At 30.2% G+C, this 23,079-nt stretch overlaps 1 protein-coding gene across 2 annotated transcripts in view; it reads right to left on the minus strand.

The window, feature by feature from the left end:
* The window catches only part of LOC117176228 (discoidin domain-containing receptor 2-like), a 161,111-nt gene extending 141,399 nt beyond the window's left edge, over window positions 1-19,712 (minus strand). For both annotated transcript variants that reach the window (XM_033366368.1, XM_033366369.1), the window contains exon 1: window positions 19,347-19,712. The gene's annotated coding sequence lies outside the window, so the exon portion shown is untranslated. The remainder of the gene's footprint in view (window positions 1-19,346) is intronic.
* Window positions 19,713-23,079: the final 3,367 nt, after the last annotated feature.

Consider the following 23,079-nt stretch of genomic DNA (forward strand, 5'->3'; position numbering starts at 1 on the left):
CCGGTGGTCACCAAAGGCCCCTTCGTGCCTTTTCTGATCCTCTACCCCCACCTCGGATGAAGAGTAACGTCTCGTAGACATCTCCTACATACTAAAGGTGACGGACATAGGTTAGCCTTCACCTCTTCCTTCTCCTTTCATCAGGTTTTTAGAAAGACCCAGGACGGAATTGGATTGTTTTTTTGACCGCCGGAATGAATTCATGTGCAGCTTTTGTATGCAAGGATTTCATCGATGATGACACCACACAGGAATCTTCAAAAGGCACAAAGGACACACGCATACATTAAAGGGTACCCATTTTCTTCTTCGTGAAAGGTAATTCGAGCAAACCCTTCGGTGCACCGCAAACGGCCACGCGACCCAGCGAGGATTTTCCCATTACGATCCCACTTAATGTTTCATGAGCCGGAGAGACGTCGTTCCACTTGGTTATGTTCTAGGTTAATATTTCCCTGCTTTCACAGGGAAGAGACTACCCCTTCTTATGGTTACGTGCCACATCCCTTTTCAAATGAATAACCCTAATTAATTATCAACAGCGCTACATAAATAACACACTTTGCGAAAATGGGCTGGTAATTTCGAATGGATATACATAGTTAATCATAATCTGATTGCTTTTTCTATTATGGACGGAAATACCAGTCATTATATATAATAAACCGCATCGCCGAGTAAGTTCCTTTCAATAAGGGGAGCTGTATCATTAAAATAGTCTTTTAGAAGAAAATACTTCTTCTGCAAGCTAGTTTTTCTGTACCTTATTATCTCGCATCAGTAAGAAAGACTGTCAGTGCAGGAAACGCATTTCTCTGCTACATATACATTGTACAATGTATATATTTCACAACTATATTTATTTATGTTATCCGTTTAGAATATCAAAGCTTCTCTTCCACTAAGCGAGCATTCGTAACAACTATTTCACAATCGAGACAACTTTCCCAGGAAATAGCACCTGGCACTTATTCACATTAAACCTCCCATTGTCCAATATGTGTGAAACAAAAGTTTCACGAGTGTAGAACCTTATGGTTTTAATGAGAGGTTATCAGTTAAAACTTTCTTGCATTAAGAATTATTTTGTTCCAATACGTCAGGAATTGAATACGATCGATTGGTGATGTCAGTTCAATAATAAATGTATGTTATGAATTTTTGTTTATGTGGGAAACCGTCCAAGTGTAGGAAGGTGCATAATTTCATGCAGGATATAATTTTGAAGCTAGTCCGAGGTACCCGCAAGTGCACCTGGGAATACTAAATTTCCGTTGCAGCGCCTAGAAATGAATTATGAAACGCTACGCTTATCCAAAATGTAAGGTCCCTTCTTATACGTCAGATGGATCCCTCAGGAAAAGCACATTATGTTCACCTGCATACTAGATGCCACGCCGTCGGCAAATCTTTCATGGAGAATCAGACCAAAGTCGAAAAGAGACGTTCCCGTAACGTTTTAAAATTTCTGACATCCCTGAGAAGGAATTTCGTTGCATAGACAGAGGAGAGGATCAGAGTGTATTTTATTGTTCCATGGTACCCTCCCTTTTTCATCCTTGAGCCTCGAAGCCGCATAGCCTGATCCTTATGAATACGACATCGACTTATCATCTTTTATGGTTCAATCTAGCATCTAAATTGACGAATTTATTTGTCTGGGACTTGACACTAAAAGCCAAATTATAGAATAGTTATCGTTGAGTATGGAACGTGTAAAGCGCATTTTTGATAAAATCTTTCAGAGAGGTAGTTGGATTTCGTGGATATTCTGAATTCCTGCTTTTATATCAGGATTGTGAAGGAGGAACAGGAAGTCGCCCTGAGCTCCGAACAAGTGGCACAATGTGCAAGGTATCTGAAGGCGTAGAGGCGACGATATCGCTGTATGTAGGTATAAGCCATTCAAATTTATGATCGGTTTAGCGCCATTGAATCAATTCGAAGCAAAGCGAGCATTCAAACCAGCGCGCGAACTTGGAGCATCGCGTGGCCAGTATACCATTATTCGAAATGAGGGTGACAAATAATCCGAGACACCGCAGAAGGAAGCTAATCTTGAGTCGAGGATTAATGAAGCTCGCTCGGAACGAATCATTTTACCTGTCAAGAATGGGTATTAAAAGGACTCAGTGCAAGAATACCATTTCGGATGCTCATTTTTCAAAATCTCATTCCATCCGAAACAAGTCAATCAATCCTTTAAATCCATGTTTATAAATTGAATCTTTAAATCTGTTGGGGATGTTACCGAATTGTACATTTTGATTACGAGGTCAATTGATCCTTTTGAAGACACTATTCTTGGAATGAATTTGCGATTGAAACAAGTTCTTAGAGAGAATGGAGCTATTAGTGCAGGTCTTGGTTGTAAGTATTGACTTACAATCGGATCAGCCACCAGTCACAGTTCAAGAGCAAAGGTTCAAGGATTGAATCTCGCCGCCGGAAGGGCAATTAGAGCTGATTAGCCTTGGCCACTCTCTCCTCGTTTCTAATCGTAACGGGATTAATAAAGGTCCGTCCGTGTGTAATCCAATCCCAGCCTCGGCACGTGCCTCTAAAACTGACGCCGGACGGATGACCCCGCAATTTTCCTAATTGCACGCGTACGCCGAGAGAAAATTAGGATGCGAGGGGATCTCTCCGCAGGCAAAGTGTGGGATTCATAACCTTTCAAAACTTTCAAAGAACTTTACCCTTTTTGAGGGACCCTTATCAGGCGAAGGATCTGCAGGGTTGTAAAAGCAATCCAGGTGAAGTAATTGGATTAAACCTGCCTTGTCGACTTTAATCATGATGATAGTATCGAACGCTGATCTTGAATAACGCGGGACAATAGCTGTCTTCCGTTTGGAATACGGTAAGGCCGGTAAGCAAACACGAGTGCAAGGCTATGAATCAAAGCAGTTTCAGAGACCCAGTTCCGCCCCTCAGGATCAAAGACTCTTTGTATTCCAAAGGAGAAAAAATTGTAAACGTCTCTTCCTTTCGTGTCTATTTACTTATTAAAAAATTTATAACAGGTCTTCTTTTCGGTTGGTAATCTCGAACCATTTCCTCAGAATGAATTCATAAGTCGAGGATCTTTTTAATAGAAGCACAAAGAAGTTGGGAATAGGAAATTCTAAAGGAATGTACAAAGGGGCTAAGAAATATAACAGTGTTGATAAAAGTTCTAGAATATGATGGATGGTTGAACTGTTAGCCATATCAATAGAGAGTAGAGACTCATCCAATATTTAAGCTTTGAAGAAAAGAATAAAAAGACTTTTTTACTTTAAAAAAATAGAGTTTTTGAAACAAGCTTCTGTGGAGAGCTGATGTTAATTTGCGATACCCCAAACTTCCACAGAATAAACTCATCAGGGCGACATTGACACTGAGCGTCCAAAGAGTTCACGGTGTTCCGTCCGGGATTAAACTTTCCTGAAAAGAAGAAGGGTTCTCTATCTCCATCTCTCTCTTCTCAAGTGGAACAACGAGTGCAGATACCGAATGAAAATGTACGCCCCAATGGAATAATTTATCCTCGAATTCAACCTTATGCTTCGCGCTTGTTTGAAAAAGGGAAGGAGTCTTTTATCAAGGCGATCTGACCGAGGAATTTAACCGACGCCGCAGCATCGTTTTCAAGTTCGAGTTTGTACACATAAATTAGGAAGCAAACCCCCGCGGCTTCCGAAACTTCCCGATTTCGAAAACTTCCAGATAATAGAGGCCTAACTAAGTCCCAAAGTTCAATAACGTTCTTAAATCATATCTTCCGTTCATAGACAAAATTAGGAGTTTTTATTAGAACTGATTTTTGGTCATGTTCCAAACTTCAGGGTAAGATTCAGCGGACGATTTCGAATTACTGGTCATTTTCAGGGTTTTCCTGGTCAAGTTTTTGAATTTTCCCGGTTAAATAAAAGTAACATCCATATTTGTTTTGAAATGCTAACATTTATTTTCAACCATGATCTTCATTTAAACAACATTCAACACAATCGAGTAAAAAATGACAAAGTAATTAATTTTGAAATAAAATTGTGAACTTTCAACCGGAATAGTGGAATTTTAAACGAAATGGATAAATTTTCAACTTAAATAATGAATATTTAGCTGAAATACTCAAATATTTAACCAAAAAGATGAATGTTTAGACAATAAGATACATTTTAAAAAAGGTTAATTTTCTACCAAAAAATACAATTTTTCAACAAAATACACGAATTTAAACGAAATAGTTTAATTTTCAAACAAAGGAGAAAAATCTTCAAGCAATCCGTTGAATTTTAAACTAAGAAAAAACTAAATTTTTAAACAAAATAGAATAGTTGCATATCTAGTAAAAAAAAATTAATTTTCATCCTAAATGTTGTATTTTCAACTAAAAGGATGAATATTCAACTGAAATAGTTGAACTTTCAGTCAGGAAATAATGATTTTTGCTAAGAAAGATGAATTTTTAAACAAAACTTAAGTAATGAAGTTTTAAGTAATTTTCTACAAAGAAAAAAAAAAGATTTTTAATGAAATATATCCATTTTCAACTAAATAGTTGAATATTCAATTAAAAAAGACAAATTTTCATCAAAATTGTTGAATTTTGAAGAAGAAAAGATCAATTTTTATTCAAAATTCACTGCGATCACAAGTAAATTCCCAGTTTTAAAATTTAATTTCCGGTCATTTCCCGCGTTTTTCCAAGTCAATAAAATTCCCGGTCATTTCCCGGTCAAGTCATCATCCTGCATTTAAATAATAAAAACTTAAATGTTACTCGGATCAAAAGTAAGTTCTCAGTTTTCAAAGTAAATTCTTGGTCATTTTTCAGTTTTTTCCATGTCAATAAAATTCCCGGTTTTCTCCAGGTTAATAAAATTCCCGGTCATTTCCCGATCAAGTCGCTACCCCCGATTTGAATAACAAAAACTTAAATTTTGCTTCGATCAAAAGTAAAATCCCGGTTTTCAAATAATTTCCCGGTTTTTTCCAGGTCCATAAAATTCCCGGGCATTTCGTTGTTTTTCCAGGGCATTAAAATTCCCGGTCATTACTTGGTCAATTCGGCACCCTGTAGTTTAATCATGAAAACTCGAATTTTAGTGTAATCAGAAGTAAATTCCCCATTTTTAAATTGAATTCCCGGTCATTTGTCGGTTTTTTCCACGTCAATAAAATGCCAGGTTTTTTCCAGGCCAATAACATATCCGGTAATTTTCCGATCCAGTCGCTACCCTGTATTTAAATAACAAAAATTTGAATTTCGCTTCGATGAAAAGCAACATCCCGGTTTTTGAAATAAATTCCCGATTTTTACCAGTTTCATAAAATTCCAGGTCATTTCTCTGTTTTTCCAGATCAATAAAATTCCCAGTCATTTTCCGCTCAAGTCTACGCTCCTTATTTAAATACTGAAAACTTCGATTTTATTCCGATCAGAAGTAAATTCGCCGTTTTTTAATTTAATTCTCGATCATTTCGCAGTTCTTCCAGGTAATTTTCCGATCAAATTGGCACCCTGTATTTAAATACTAAAACCTTGAAGTTTACTGTGGTCAGATGTAAATTTCCGAATTTTAAATGAAATTCCCCGTCATTTCTCTGTTTTTCCAGGTCAATAAAATTCCCAGTCATTTTCCGCTCAAGTCTCCACTCTTTATTTAAATACTGAAAGCTTGGATTTTATTGCGATCAGAAGTAAATTCGCCGTTTTTTAATTTAACTCCTGATCATTTCGCAGTTTTTCCAGGTCATTTTCCGATCAAATGGGCACCTTGTATTTAAATACTAAAAACTTGAATTTTTCTGCGGTCAGACGTAAATTCCCGATTTTTTAATGAAATTACCGGTTATTTGTCGGTTTTTTTTTGCGTCAATAAAATTCCCGATCATTTCCCGGTTTTTTTCAGGGCAATACACTTGCCGGTCATGTAGCCATTCTATATTTAAAGGATAAAAACTTGAATTTTACTGCAATCACAGGTAAATGCCCGTTTATTTCTCAGATTTTTTCAGCTTAATAAAATTCCCGGTTTTTTACAGGCCACTAATATTTCTGGTCATTTCCCGGTTTTTCAAGGTCATTAAAATTCATAAAAGTAATTTTCGGATTTTTTTCAGCATATAAAACTGCCGATCATTTCCGGGTCATACGCCACTCTGAACTTTTACGGACTGCAGATTACTTACAGACTCTTAGTTTTCAAGTTGATCTTTAAAAATGTAACAAATGGAATCTTTTAATGCTGACCACTACGATTGAAAGTTTGGCGCGAAATTTAAATTGGCACATTTTAGAATATTTAAAACTGGATATGAAAAAAAGAAAGTACAAAGTAGATTGTGGTACCAAAGTGCCTAAATTTCAAGGATTATACTTTTAGAGTAAAATTTATTTGCAAATATCTTGACGGCGTGTCCAGCCAAACCAATTTCACGGAATCGGTTCAAACTCTCTCGGGAATCCGGTTGTGTCAGATTCCTAGAGAAATTTATTAGAATTCGCTTGATCGTCGAGAAGAGCGAGGAGGCAGGCGGACAGGCTTTATTATTTTTTATGGGATATCGTGCAACGTCAGGACTAAACGGCGGTCCGCCGCTTTTTCTCCGCGTGGCCGCGAAATCGGTCCGTAAATCACCGTGTACCAGCAGTCTGCGTCACTTCCGCCAAGCAAAGGCATAACGGGCAATTAACGCCAATCCTATAATTCTTCACGGTAGCAGGCTCGTTATTTGATCCAGGCTTTTTTCGAAACTCGACTAGAGGGCGCACATCGAGAAACAGGACGCACTTTGTTTTCCCTTTTTCCTCTTTCCCCTTTTTCCCGTTTTAGCGACCAAAGCACATGGACTTGAACGAAACAGCGGGTGTCCATTGCGGGTTGCAATTCGCCAGCTGGTTTGGACAAATTTAAAGGTAGGGTGTCCTGCACCTGATTGTGGGACATCCATCGGGTAAACTACTTCGATGCCACAAAGATAATGGCTTTCTAATTGCTCACCGAGGGTGTATGGTGTTGATGGAAAATAAAGTATCGACCTTCCTTCAAAGAGCCTTTGCGGTCTTGCTGGGAAGCCGAAAAGAAAATTGAGAGAAAACCACTGTGCACCCTATATTAAACCGACGCTTGTCGACGCCTTCCCACAGAGGAAAAAAAATGGAAAAGTAGAACCGGTTTGAAATACGTTCAAATTTTTTATACTTCTGAAGGTTCGGTTGGGTTCATTTGAAGCCTTTGCGAAGCCGAAAGGAAGAAAAGAATATCACAGAAAGTTGCGATATTGCATTCTTTACAGCTTTCAAATTCTGGAACATTTTAGATCCCCGTGACAAAATACATGGAATTTCGACTAAAAAAGATATATTTTCAGGAAAAAATGGAATAATTAAATTTTTATTTAAAAAAAAAGTTACATTTCAATAAAGAAGATAGAATTTTCAACGAAATCACTCAAAATTTGACAAAAGGAAACAATTTTCTACCAAAAGAGTGGAATTTTATTACAAAATAAATCAATTTTTAACCTAATACCTTATATTTTGAAATAAAACAGGCAAATCTTCAAACAAGTTTAATTTTCAAACCAAAGAAGTTTCAAAAATGAATTTGAACCAAAGAAATTAATTTTCAACTGAAATAACAGAATATTTAACTAGACTAGTCAAATTTTTAGTGAAAAAATTAATTTTCAACAAAAAAAAAGAAAGAATTTTCAACTGTATTAGATACATTTTCAGTTAAAACAATCAGCTTTTTAAAAAAAAATCCAATTAAGGGTTGTCGTGCCGAAGGTCTGATATCTGAAGAAAAAAAACTTTTTTCTATGATTTTAAAAATCAAAATATTATAACTGATGTCATCTCAAATAAAAAACATTTTTTATGAAAAATTCCAAAATTTGCAAAAAAACATTGATTTTAAGCATGTTTTTTGCTAGTGAATTTTTTCTGACTATCGCTCCTTACCAATTTTTGAAAAATGATTGCATTTGAATAAATAACGGCTTATTTTTTCGGGAAAAATATTCTTTACAAATCTAGTGTTTTCAATTTTAAAAGTAAATTTTTTCTAGGGCTAAAATCGTAAGAACAATTTTTTTAAAGAAAACGATTTTTTTTTTAATTATATTTTTAAATTATATAAATATTTTCAAAAGTGTCAAATAAGGCGTCATTAATTAAAATGCAATCATTTTTATCCAATCAATTGGATTTTTAAACAAGAAACATAAATTTTCTATTAAAATAGTTGAAATTTTAATTGAGAAAGATTTTTATTTAAAATAGCAGAAAATTATTAACCGAATTATTAAACTTTTAAGCCAACTAAAACCATTTTTTTACAAAAGCTGTTTAGTTATCAACCCAAAAATACCAATTATGAACAAAAAAGTTAATTTTTGATCAAACAGTCGAATTTTCTACTAAACAGTTAAATTTTTAGCGTAAAAGACAAATTATCAACAAAAAAATTTTTTTTTCAACCTAATTGTTGAATTTGCAAGTGAAAAATTTTCAATTTTCCACCAAACAGTGCATTTTTTGTACAAGAAAACTAATTATTTCAAAAAATATTTGAACTTCAACCCAAAAAGACGATTTTTGACAAAAACAGTTCATTTTTTAACCAAATTTATTGTAGTAAAAAAAAGAATTTTTTCTTTTCTTTTTTCGGAACATTTTTTTAAGGATGCAATAGTAGCATTTTGTGGTGGTTTTCCAAATTTGGTTCTTCGATTCTTGGTTTTTTTTTTTTTTAGGAATTTTGAACCTTGATAATAGACTCTTTCACCAAAAATAATAATTGAGTTACAACCATAAATAGTTGAATTTTAAAAATTGATTTCTGTAAAATTTAGGCTTAGAAAATAAGTTCAATTTTCCACTACAAACTTTTTCATATCGAACTGCAAACTTTTAAATCCGAACTACACAAAGTGTGTCAAACGACGCAAAATTTTAGGCCCTGTTAGATCCTCTGAAAAAATATTTAAAAATATAGACGCAAAGGGGAATCCTCATTATTATAAAAATAGTAGCAAAATATAAATTGATGCAATCCGATTTGATAATAAATAAGAGAAATGTGTGAACTAATGGCAAACCAACTGCTGAGTTTTGAACAAAAAACCGGGATGGGATTAATATATTTTAAACTAGCAAGGGCCCGCACTCCCGTTTATCTTCGGCGGCATATGGGACATCAGGGTCGCTTTATTGCCCGAGTGTTAATTATGCAAATGAATAATTAGCATTTCGATTATTTCAACGGATGCATCTGCGAATACGATACATTCATGGACCAGAGTGTCCTATCAATTGGATATTAATTCTCCTGCCATTCGAATATTAATATTAAGATTCGAGGTTTATCTGAATATTATAAGTATACTCAAAGAAAAAAAATTCTTGAACCAAAATAACGGAGAAGAAAAGAAGGGTAAAATTTACCTCGATTCCAGGGTAAAAATTATCCGAGAGAAAAATTAACTTCACAGGATAAATTTTACCCAAACTTGGGTTAAAATTTCTTTTGTCGTTTTTTTGCGAATTTTTAATTTTTCGAATATTAATATTAAGTGTCGAGGTTTATCTAAATATTACAAGTACACTCAGAGAAAAAAATTCTTGAACCAAAATAACAGAGAAAAATGAAGGGTAAAATTTACTTTAATTCCAAGGTAAAAATTATCCAAGAGAAAAATTAACTTCACAGGATAAATTTTACCCAAACTTGGGTTAAAATTTCTTTTGTCGGTTTTTTGTGAATTTTTAATTTGTCGAATATTAATATTAAGTGTCGAGGTTTATCTAAATATTACAAGAACACTCAGAGAAAAAAATTCTTGAACCAAAATAACAGAGAAAAACGAAGAGTAAATTTTACCTCGATTCCAGGGTAAAAATTACCCGAGAGAAAAATTAACTTCACAGGATAAATTTAACCCAAACATCGGTTAAAATTTATTTTGTTTTTCCATGATAACACATGTTTTTTCAAAGACGCGAAGTGGTCTGAATAAAACTTTAGGCCTATAAAAAATTACCTACAACAAAGGTTAACCTTAGTTTTTTCTGTGAACTGTTTTCTTGAATAAATATGAACATTTTGTTGGATCAACTAAATACGTTTTCATAAAAAAAGGCCTCTCTTAGGTTAAAAGTTTGTTAAAAGTAGTCGAATTATCAAAACAGGGAGAGAAATTTTCTGACAAACAATACGAAATTGCGACAAAATAGTTGAATTTTCGAAAAACAGATGAGTTTCAAATTAAATAGTAGAATCGCGAACAAAATATTTAAATATTTAACAGAAACGTTTATATTTTCAAATTCTTAGTTAAATTGTCGAACAAACACATTAATTATAAACCGAACAGTTGAATTTAATTTTTTAATTTAATTTTTATTCAATATTTATAACCAACTGGTTGAATTTTAAACCGGAAGGGACGATTTTTAAACCAATGTGTGGAATTTTCAACGAACGAAGACCTATTTTCAACCAACGTGGTCGAATTCTTAAATCCTAATGGATCAATTTTTTATAAGAAAAGAGCAATGTCAAAACACAAAAATTAGATTTTCGATAAAAAAAGGATCAATTTATAACAAAGCTCAAATTTTGAACAAAGTACTTTAATTTTCAATAAAAAAAGAATAATCCCCCAACAAAAATTCAATAATTGACATTTCAACGAATACAATTTTTTGTTCTGTATGAAGAACTGTTTAAGTCACCAAAATTTAGACTTTTTCACTCAAAATAATCGAATTTCTAAGCCAAAAAGCCGATTTTTCAAACGTACTATTAAATTTTTCAGTCAGAAAGACGAATTTTTTACAAAACAGTTCAATTTCTAGACCTAAAAAAAATTGTTAACAATGAAGTTAATTTTTTACTCAAAGGAATGAAGGTTCAACTAAAATTTAAAATAAAAATGTAATTTTTAGTCAAAAAACTTTATTGTTAACAATAACAAAAAATTTCAACAAAGTAGTGACAATTTTATTTAGAAAAGATCAAATTTCTATACTGGAAGAGACGAATTTTCAACCAAGATAGATTTTTCATTCGAGCCAAAAAAAATAAACCACATTGAGAATTTTCTAATCAAATAATAGATTTTTCAATCCCAAAAAGATGGTATTTTAACAATACAGTTAAATTTTTAAGCAAAAAAGACGAATATTCTACAAAACAGTTGAATTTTTAGTTCAAAGATATAAATTTTCATCACGAAAATCAATTTTTTAACCAAAGAAGTGAAATTTTAACTAACATTTATTCAAATTTTGTCAATATAATTTAATTTTAAATTGAAGATTAATTTTCTGCCAAAAAGGATTAATTTACAACAAAATAAATAATTTCTTATCGCAATAAATAAACTTTTAACTGAAAATTAAAAATTTTTAACCAAAAATGGCATTGTTGAACTTAATGTTAAATAAATTAATACACAAAGATAAATTTTCAACAAAATAGTTTAATCTTAAATAACTAAAAAGAATTTTTAACAAATAAGTTCAACTAAAACTAAAAAAAAAATTAATTTTTGACAAAAAATGGAAGATCAATTTAATTTTTGATTAAAAAAATTAATTTATAATTGCAGGTAGAACTGATTTTGGACAGAATAGTTCAATCATAAAACAGCAAAATTAATTTTTAACAATTTAGTTGTTCTTTCAACATATTACTTGAATTTTTAAGCAAAAAATATGACATCTCAATTTAAATTGTAATAATATAATTTCGAACTAAAAATAATCGATTTTGGACCAACGTTGTAAAATTAATTTAATTTCTAGTTTTAAAAAGTTACTTTCCATATTAAATCAAACAAAATAACTTTTAAACGAAAAAGAATACGAATTTTCAACATAAGAGTCAAGTCTTAAACCCAATAGTAGAATTTTGAGCCCAGAAATTTAGATTTTTTATTGAGTTTCATTTATTTATTTCGCATTTAAGCGACAAAATAAAAAAATTGTTATTCAGATATATATTTTTTTTATGTGTTAAATCACAATTTTCATTAACATCCCCCCTCTATAAAAACGCTGCTAAAAATTAAGAACTACAATTATCCGACGGCAGATCAGTTTTATCACAAAACAAGGATAAAAATGATCCGTTACCGGATAATTTTTGTTTAAAATTTTTCCAGCGTTTTCATCCACCTTCAGATAAATAATATCTCGGGGATTTACTGCACTGAAAAAAATGGTTAGTTGGGCCCACTATTCAGTCTCTAGGGTAGGGCACTGCTATTTTTTATTAGTTGGGACAACCATTTACTTAGTTGCTGGTACTAACTGAATAGTCAGGGCAGCTAATCGAATGCTTGTACGAACTAATAAAATAGCAATATCGGCTAATAAAATAGCAGCACCTTATCTTACTAACTAAATAGTTGGGTCAACAAATTATTTTTGTCAGTGTGTGTAAGAACCCAAAAGACAAGGTCAATCAAATAACAATTTGAATTTTTTACTCTCTTCTTTTTTTACAAATTTTTTGCGTGATTCTATACAAGTTGACTTTTTAAAAATCGACCCTCAGCGAGAATCATTTATCCTTTTTGCGCTTCTTCCGCGTATCTCGCGTAAAGCTTATTAGCTTGCTTCGGAGAGGCTTATAACTTATCTGATATTCCATGTGGAGAGTTGCCGACATGGCTTGTTACAAAGTCCTTAAGGAGACTCGTAAATTTTGAAATTAATGCCAGCACCGTAAAGCGATGATTCGTTTGAAACGTTTGTGGAAATTTATAAGTCAATTCGCCAGACTGTTGGTTATTTCTTGCGCGCGCGATCGCACAAGTAGAGACACAATATTGAACGGGAGGGTTATAAATATTGATTTCAATCGGAAAACACCCCATGGGACGAACATTTATTTATTATTTAATTTTTTTACTTTGAATAAACCAAGCGCCACTCATTCTTAATTAGGAGTCTTTCATCGCAGACTTTACGGGCGATAATTACGCGTGAATTCCTCCTTTCAAAGATGGTAACAGTGTTTGTAATTAAATAATCCGTTAAGCAGCTCGGCTTTTTATATGTCAAACTTCATTTCGTAATTCAGGGTTTTCAATTACAAGTCTCGAATTTTATTTTTTTAAGGTTCTGACTCTTTCAAGTAAAATATAAATTTAAATCAGCAAATAATTTGACGCTCGCGTATTTTTCGATTTGATAAAAAAACATAATTCTTAATAAAAAGAACAATTTTCAGTCAGTTTTTATTTTTTCAGTTTATTTTCTTTAAAGATTCTATAAATTGGTGTAATCTATGATGATGACTTGTTAAAGCTCTTTGCCCGGGGTGATTGCTAGAGAAAAAAATAAATAAAAGTTTCTCAAGTTCCTTGGGAAAATACTAAAAAGTTTTTAAAGATCTCAGATTAAAGATTAATCATATTAGTTGAAAATTACTTTTAATCACTGAACTTCGATTTAAATTTAGAATGTAAAATTAATCAACATTTTTTTTAACTTTAAATTTGAGAATAAATTTTTGCCAAAGAGAAATTTGAAGTTGGAAATTTATTACTTTACTTATGTAAATTGGTGATTTTTGAAAGACAAATTTTATCAACGCTATTAAAATGTTGAAAACATTTCAATAAATGCCAATCGCGGACTTTAATAATTAAATCCATGTCGTAAAATTCGAGTTACGCAATGCATAATTCAATTAAAACGTACTTAAATTAAGCACATACAGGCAACAAATAACGTTTATGTAAAATATTTCCTAATTAATTTATTCTGAGTTCTGATTAATTGCATTTTATAGCACGAATCGTCAAATATAATATGATGGTCCATGAAATCCCAGTGTTATTGATGCGCGATGAATAATTTATACTACTAAAATAAAAATTTAATACTGCAACGTATTCAACTAATTTAAAGGTCTTCATAAACCCCTTTCTGCAATTATTATTATCAGTATAAATTTTTATTGAGAAATAATTTTTAATACAAAAGAAAAATTTGGGATAACTACTTATTCAGTTTATATCATAATTTATATGGTATAAATTAAATATAATTTTCTTGATTATTTAATTTTTAACTAAATAGTTGAATTTTTAAACGGAAGAGAATGATTGTTAGCCAGTTGCATTTTTAACCAAAAAACAGTTCACTTACGAAATAATTAACTTTTTTACCACAAAGAATGAATTTTGAACAAAATTGTCAGATTTTAACATGTTTTATGAATTTCCTTTCAAGAAGTTGAATTTTCTATAAGAAAAGGTGAGTTTTTAACAAAATAGTTGAAGTTTCAAGCAAAAATATTTTTTCAGTCAAGAAAGAAAGAAAAAAATTCAACCAAATTTTTTTAATACAAAATAAAATTTAACCTGTTATATTTAAAGGTTACTTGTTTGTTTTTATGGCTATATGAATACAATTTTGTTAAATTTTTTGAAGATTTAAACAGATTTTGAAAGAGTTTAGATATGTCAAAAACGTACCTGGAAAATTTGTACGATTTTTTTTATTTCACAGGATTTTACAAAATTTTAGGAAAAATTGAAGTTAGTTTAGAAGATATTAAAGAACTTGAGCAGTATCGAAGAAATAAAAAATTAATTTATAAATTTTCAAAAATCTTTCAATTTAAAAATATTTTTTTTTTAATTTCATCAAATCATCTCAAATCTCCAAATAGTTCTTTACCTAACTCTAACTATTAAAATTTTTTTAAAAATTTTCAGAATTAAAAATATTGTTTGAAAATCTTCCAGATATTTTTTGATTTGACTTTCTTACCTCAAAATAGTGATTTAAATTTTAAAAAATTGGTCTTTCGCTTTTTTGATTTTTTAAAGGTTATATAAATACAAATATAATTTTCCTATGATTTTTAAAGAGTTTAAGAATATTTTTGAATATTTCAGATATGTCTAAAATGTATCTAGAAAATTTGTAAGAATTTCTTTTATTTCACAGAATTCTAATAAATTTCAGGGAAAATTTAAGTTAGTCTATTCTAAAGGATATTTAAGTTTCCAACAAAAAAAATGAATTCTCAATGAAAAATTTAATACTTAAATTTTCAACTGAAACTGTTTTGCGACTGAATAGTTCAAATCTTTAACAACTTTTAATAAATTTTAGGGAAAATTTAAGTTAGAGTCTAAAAGATATTAAGGAATTTTAGTAGTTTCGAAGAAATGAAAAAGTATTTGATAAATTTTCGGAAATCTTTTAGTTTTAAAATATTTGTTTAATCTCTTAAAAACGTCCAGAATTACTAAATACTTTTTCAATTGACTCAAATTAAAGAAAGTGCTTAAAAATCTTCCATCGGTTTTTTCGATTTTTTATAAATCATTTGAAATTTTTCATGAAATATTATAAAAATTACTTTGACATTACTATTAATCTCTTTAAGTATCTACAGAACATTAATTTTTCAAAATAAAAAATCATTTATAAACACCCTTGAAATCTCAAGATTTTTGATCTTGAAACTTTTAAAATGATAAAAAAGTTATTTTCTGCGATACCTAAAAAAATCGACATTTTTTAAATCTTATCAAGATTTCAATTATTGTCGTATCTTCCGAATCTTTTAAAAATTCTAAGTCTCTATTTTTTTAAATAATTCAGTTTTCCTTAAACTTGTTAAAATCCTACAAAATAAAAAAATTGTCTTATAGTCTTCCAGATACTTTTTTGATATATTTTAAAATCTTAAAAACTGAAAATTATTTCGAAAAATCATATCGAATTGAATTTTCACCATTAATCAAAATATTCTACGCTTTTTCCATAATTTAATTTTGCCATCTCTTTAAAAGTGTGAAAAAGTTCACGAGCTAGGATTTTTTGTTTACAAATTTGTTATTCTCATTTACTTTTCCCATATCTCGAAAGGAAATTTTTATTTTTGTGAAAAATTAAACATTTGATTTTTAAATTTACCGAAACCCGATTTTCAGGATCAGTGAAATCCTTATTCAGAAAAATTAATATAGCGGGATCAAGTTTTTTTTTTAGCGAAACTAAAGATTATATTTTTTATCGTATTCTGCAAACGAGCCTGCATCAATTTGTGACCAGTGTCAGTTTGAGAGTTGATTTGACTTTTCTTAACCTTAAAATAGTGATTTAGATTCAAAGATGTTTTTTTTGCTTTCCTGGAAAATTCCGACTTTGTTGTAAAAATTCTTTCCTGCCACCCTTCATATATTCAAGAAAAGGATAATAATATTTTTGACAAGTCGTTCAGGAATAACAATTCTTCAACCGGATATTCCTAAATTTCTTAAAAGCTTGAAAAATTCCTTGAAAAATGTAAGAAACCTAAAGACGAGTGTTTGAAGAAAAGCTGATTGCGCAGGTTATCCTGATATACGAGACAGGAAGTTAATGGAGCCTTTCAGTAGTGTATTTCTCCGCCCTCGACTGTCATTCTTTTTCCGAAAGAACCCTGATCCCCAACTTTTGTCAAATCCAGGGCGTATAAGCAGTACGAGAATCGAGATTAAAACCTTCTTTCCCCAAATCGCATCAGATCGAGGATCCCTGAATCGGGAAAGTCCCTTTGGAGATTAGCGCGCCTTTGCTGAGGAACGCGACTGTTAACGGCTAGGCTGGCTTTATTGCACTCGACCCTACTAGAAAATTGCCGAGCATCGCGAGTTCCCTCGCTAATCGACAGGGTGATTTCTGCGGTGGCATTTTCGACAATTTGCCGAGACGAAATTAATTTCATTTGGCCCCCAAAGACGTCAGTGCGACGGCAGCCGCGAGACGGTTGCGCTAATCCGACCTCAATCGTCGCGGCTTGAATCGTACCGGCCCGAAACGTCGCGATTTAACTTCGGAAGTAAAAAGCTCTCAAATGTTCACCTGGTCTCAGAAACTCTTCCAGAGTCAATTTTTTTTAGTTGAAAGAGTTCTTGAAAGGTGAAAATTCGATCAGAGTCGCTGATCGTTGATCAATTTAAGCTGACGTTGATTTATGAATTATACCGAGGATAAAACGTCCGGTTCAAAGTCACTGAAAAAATATTTTTACCAGTGATGTATCGTAGCGACCATCCATTAAGTTTCGCTTTGTCGATCCATCCGGCGATTTGTCGTCTATTTTATGCTACTTTCGACAAGTCGATCTATTTTGCCTTTATTGAGGATTTATTTTTATTTTTTTTACAATATCCCCTGGTGTTAGTCTTTATTAGGAATTTTTCTTTGTCAGTTTAAGGTAGCGATTTATTTGGTTGAGACGACTCAGGAGATGATTGATGAGAGTCGGAACGATTTTTTATGAAAGCTTAGACGATTTTGATAAATCTCAATTTTTGAATTATTCCTAGAAATGTACTATTTTATTTGAGATTTTTAAGAACTAATTCACACGAGCACTTTTTTTTGGTCTTTGTTTAAAAAAAGAACTTGTAAATTATTTTGAAAACCTTTACTGTTAACATTATTCCTTGTCATGTTATTTCCGGTTTAGAAACTTCCCTGATCAAACTTGCACTGGATGCTGAATAAACGACGGTTTGTATTCTTTAGGTAATTTCTAAGAATGAAGGGACACCGAAATTTTTTTCCAGTCGATTTTTTAAGTTTTTTTAAAAATTGTCTTAATTTTGGTTACTGCTTACGTTAATTTTCAGTTCGTATCAAACTGATTTTATTATTCACACCTTAGGTAGAAATTACTTCAACACAAAGATACAAAAACCAAAAATGATTTCTTAATTTTTTGTCCAAGATAATTTACAACTATTTTTTGATAAAAAAAATCTTTGACCGATCCAATTTGGAAGAAATGCACTTTGAATTTTAAAAAAATCAAATTTTTCTTGAAAACGAAGCGCAATATGAATAATAGAATAAAAATATATCCGACGGTTTATTATAATACAGAATAAAGAATTTTCGTTAATAGAAAACCGTCGAAATAAAATACCTGACGCAGGAAAATTTCCTAATTATTAAATTTTGGATTCCAAACAATTAAAAAATTGTTTTATTATTAAATAAATAATAAATAGAAACTAAAATATTTCTATGAAATAAAAGTATTTTATTTATTCATTTATTATTTAGCTATTTCTAAATTTATAATTGTTTAGATTCGCAAATTTGATAATTTACGAATTCATCCCGGGAATTTGCTATAATCAGAAATTTTCATATTCGGTAATATCATTAACTGTCGGGAATTTTTTTAATTTAATAATGCCTGTCCCCTTCTTGAAAAACTATTTTTAATTTCAAAAATCGATTCCACTTTTTTTAACGTCAAAAATGATTACACATTTTGCTGAAAAACTCTTTTGAATCATAGATAGATGTAAACAACAATTTCTTTTTTTAATAAAAAACAATTATTTTCGGTTTATTTAAAACAGGCTTTATCCCTTCAATTTTTTTTTCATAGTTTCTCTTCTTTAAAACTGTGAAACCTTATTTTTTCCTTCTTAAAGGTAATTATAGTGCCAAAAATCAGGTGCTTGGAAAAAATAGTTTTTTTATGATTTTAAGAATTAAAGTTGTAATAGATACAATACAATTAAAAAAAAAAATAGATGATTTGGAATACAAAAATTTCAACTCACAGAAAATTATTTTTACGATGTTTTCTGTAACTGAATTTTTTCTCACAATCGCGTCTTACCAATTTTTGAAAAATTACATAATTTTAATAAATGATGACTTGTTTTCTACGGGGAAAATATTCTCTACAACTCGACTGTTTCCAATTTTTTAAATTAAATTTTTCTATAACTGTAATCGCTGAAACAATTATTTTTTAAAGAAAAATTTGATTAAACAAATGAATACATTTGAAGATCATTTACTTATTTTTTAAATTGGAAACTGTAAAATCATCGGAAATTTTTTTCTCTAAAAATCAACCATGGATTATTCAAATTTAACCATCTTGGAAAAATTGATAAAAATCAACAGTCTGAAAAAACTCAATTACAAATCTATTGTTAAGATAATTATTTTTCGTAAGTTTTAAATTCTTAATAATTTATTTTCTTTAAAAATAAATGACTGATAATTAAAGCACAATTCTGAAAATCATACAAAACTTGATTTTTCCGGAGACCTGAATTTTGGCACGACAATTACCTTAAAATCAAAAGATTAATGTTTGAAAAAAACTGGACTTTTATCATATCTCAATTCGTTGTCGAGAAAAACTCGTTTTCTTTTAAACGGTAAATAGTTGTAAAAAAATCCAAAATACACAACAAAATTCTTGAGTTTTATACTTTTTGGTTCAAAAAAATCGCGCGATTATTTCTTGCACTTAAAAAAAATCCTGCCAAAATTTAAAAAAATAATAAAACTTCACCTTTTCCGACACTTGCTTCGTAAACCACCGTCGATTGGAAAACACTGACACTATAGATAACTGACAGACCATCAATTTTTCTTCGGCCACAAAACAATTTTTCTTCACTTCAAAATCTCGAAAAATCAATCTCTTTGATTTTCAAAATTGATACAAAAATGAACGAAGTCACTGTCACAAGTTTCGCGCGAAAACACGTGATTCGTCAATTTCAAGACTCATCAAAATCCAGCACACTGAATCCTTTCTTTCGAGTATCTGATGATACCTGTTTTTTTTTTATAAATTTTTTTTTCTCACAACACCAACCACGCGCGAAAGTTTCACGCAGAGGATCGACGAAGCCTCTCTCGTCAATACATTATCTCGCGGCAGCGCGGCAGTAACTGACAGGAGGTCGCAAACTCGAACTATAGGAGCCGCACGCGCCGCCGCGAGCGCCCACTGGTGGCAATTTTCGGAACTAACTTTGTTCGGACTGGTTCGAACCGCCGGCCCGAGTCCTGAAGGAATCCTGAACCAGGAAAAGTGGAAAGTGGAGAGGGAGGGGGGTCGTGTGGCGGGAATGATGGGGGTGGTTCCGGGGTTACAAAATATGTTGTAGAAATGGGGTAGCCGATGAATGCGGTCGGCCGTGTACTAGGGATTTTATTGATTTGAACCCCCATTTCCCCTTTCCCTCGACTCTGTTTCGCGTGCACGTTAATTATGGTGGAACGGCTCCCCCGGAGGAGTTATTGGAACCCGAGTGTGAATCTTTCCCGTATGATTGTACTGGATCGAATCACCTGCTAGAGTCCATTATCTAGAGTAGAGCAGTAAAAATTGCAATCGTGTATAGAAAAGTTGTTAAGCAACGAATTTAAAAAATAATTAATGACTAGCTAGGTTAGGGTTAAGACTGTCATGGAAGATCCAAAGTTATTTATTATTGGAAGTTTTTGTGAATATAGAATATTAAAAAATAATTAATGACTAACTTCTAAATTTAAGAAATTTAAATTCGATTAAAATCCAAATTAAAAATTCTATTTAAGGTCCAATGATCAAATTGATGCAAACTCCTGTTAAAAAAAAACCGTAATCAACCGAACAAATTTGGAGAACAACAAACAAATAAACTTCTATTGTAATCTGAAAAAAAAACAAAAAAAAATTAATTTTTTTTTACAGAAATGAGAAAAGAGAAAAGGAAAATGAGAAGGCAACCAACCACGTCCCCTCCCTTCTTTTTTTCTTTCTTCTTTTTTATTCGTATTACAATTCTCATTTTTCTTTCCTCTTTTTGATTTTTGTCAACAAAAAAAATTTACTTGGTTTTTTTTTTTTAAGTTACAATAGGAGCTTTTTTTGTTTGTTTGTTGTGGTCCAAATTTAGTCATTAAATACTTGTTTTTTTTTTAACAGAAGTTTGCATTGATGACTAACTTCCAAAATTAGCTAATCAAAATTTAAGAAATTTAAATTAATTAGATTAAAATACAAATTGAAAATCCTATGCAATGTCCAATAATCAAATTGATGCAAACTCCTGTTAAAAATAAAATAGAATTACATTACCAATGTTTCGGTACTCAAACAGTAACCCTTATCAAGGCAAGGAAAATTTTCTTTCCTCTTTTTTTTGTCCAAAATTATTTATTTTTTCATTTTTTCAAATTAAGTTTTTTTTTGCTTTTTCGTTGTGGTCTAAATTTGGTCATTGTATTATTGTTTATCAACAAGATTTTGCATTAATTTAATGAATATTAAACATTTTTTTAATAGAAATTAAAATATGTATTGATTATTAAAAGTTTTCACGAATAGAATTGCAAAATTATTTAATTAATTGCTACGGTAGTCCACATTTTTTCATTATTAAAATTTTTTCAGAACAGAGTTTGAAAATTGATTAATGACTAACTAGGGTGGTCCTAATTTATTTAGCACTAAAAGGTTTTAGGAATAGCATATGTAAATTAATTGATAAATAGCTAGGACTGTACTATTTGGTTTATTATTCAAAGCTTTAAATAATAGAATTTGAAAATTAATTGATGACTAACTAGGGAGTCCAAATTTATTCATTATTACAAATTTTTGAGAAGAGAATTTCAAAATTAATAAATAAGGCAGTCCAGATTTATTTATTATTAAACGTTTTTATGAATAGAATTGTAAAATTATTTAATGACTAGCTAGGTTAGTCCAAATGTATTCATTATTCAAACTTTTTAAGAATCCAATTTGAAAATTAATAAATAGGGCATTCCAAATTTATTTATTACAAACAGTTTTTATAAATATAATTTAAAAATTATTTATGTAATGTCTAATGGAAGCATTCCACATTTATTTATTATTCAAAGTTTTTGAGAATAAAATTTTAAAATTAATAAATAAGAGAGTCCATATTTATTTATTATTAAAAAAATTTCTGAATGGATATTGAAAATTACTGATGTAATTACTAATTAAGGCAGTCCAAATTTATTTATTATCAAAAGTTTTTGATAATGGAATTTGAAAATTATTTAATGACTAAGTTGGGTAGTCCACATTTATTTATTATTAAAAGTTTTTGATAATGGCATTTGAAAGTTCTTTAATGGCTAAGTTTGGTAGTCCACATTTATTTATTATTATAATTTTTTATAAATAGAATTTGAAAATTAATGACTAACTAGTGTAGTCCAAATTTATTTTTGATTAAAAGTTTTTATAGTGAATTTAAAAATTAATGAACAGTGCAATCCAAATTTATTTACTATGTAAAGTTTATATGAATAGAATTTAAAAATTATTTAAAGTTTTTACGAATGATTAACTAATTATTAAAAGTCTTCATGATTAGAATTTAAATGTTATTTATGTAATGACTAATTAGAGTAGTCCAAATTTATTGATTATAACAATTTTTAAAAATAGAATTTGAACATTAATTAACGATAACTAGGGCAAGCCAAATTTATTTTATTATTAAAAGTTTTTGTGAAAAAATTCTAAAATTATTAATGACTAACTAGGGTGAGCCAAATTAATTTTTTATTAAAAGGTTTTATGAATAGAATTTAAAAATTATTTATGTAATGACTGATTAGGATATTCTTAATTTATTTATTATTAAAAGTTCTCGAGAAAAGAATTTGAAAATTAATTAATCGGGCAGTCTAGATTTCTTCAGTAATAAAAGTTTTTCTAAATAAAATTGAAAAATTATTGAATGGCTATTTAGGATAGTTCAAATTTATTTCTTATTACAAGTTTTTGAAAATAGAATTTGAAAATTAATTAATCGGACTGTCCTTATTTAATTATTATTAAAATGTTTCGAAATAAAATTGGAAAACTAATAACTCTGACAGTCCAAATTTAATTATTATTAAAAGTTTTCTAAATAGAATATGAAAATTAATAAACTGAACAGTACAAATTGAATTATTATTGAAAATTTTTTAAATAAAATTAGCAAATTAATAAATCAGACAGTCCAAGTTTAATTATTATTGAAAGTTTTTGTAATCGAATTTGAAAATTAATAAATGGGACAGTCCAAATTTAATTATTATCAAAAGTTTTTAAAATAGAATTTGAAAATTAATAAATCAGGTAGTCTAGATTTCTTAAGTAATAAAAGTTTTTCTGAATAGAATTGGAAAATTAATAAATTGTTAAATTAGGGTAGTTAAAACTTATTTATTATTACAAGTTTTTGAAATAGATTTTGGAAATGAATTAATAAAAAACTAGG

The sequence above is a fragment of the Belonocnema kinseyi genome, chromosome 7 (genome assembly GCF_010883055.1).
Source record: "Belonocnema kinseyi isolate 2016_QV_RU_SX_M_011 chromosome 7, B_treatae_v1, whole genome shotgun sequence".
NCBI classification, from domain to species: domain Eukaryota; kingdom Metazoa; phylum Arthropoda; class Insecta; order Hymenoptera; family Cynipidae; genus Belonocnema; species Belonocnema kinseyi.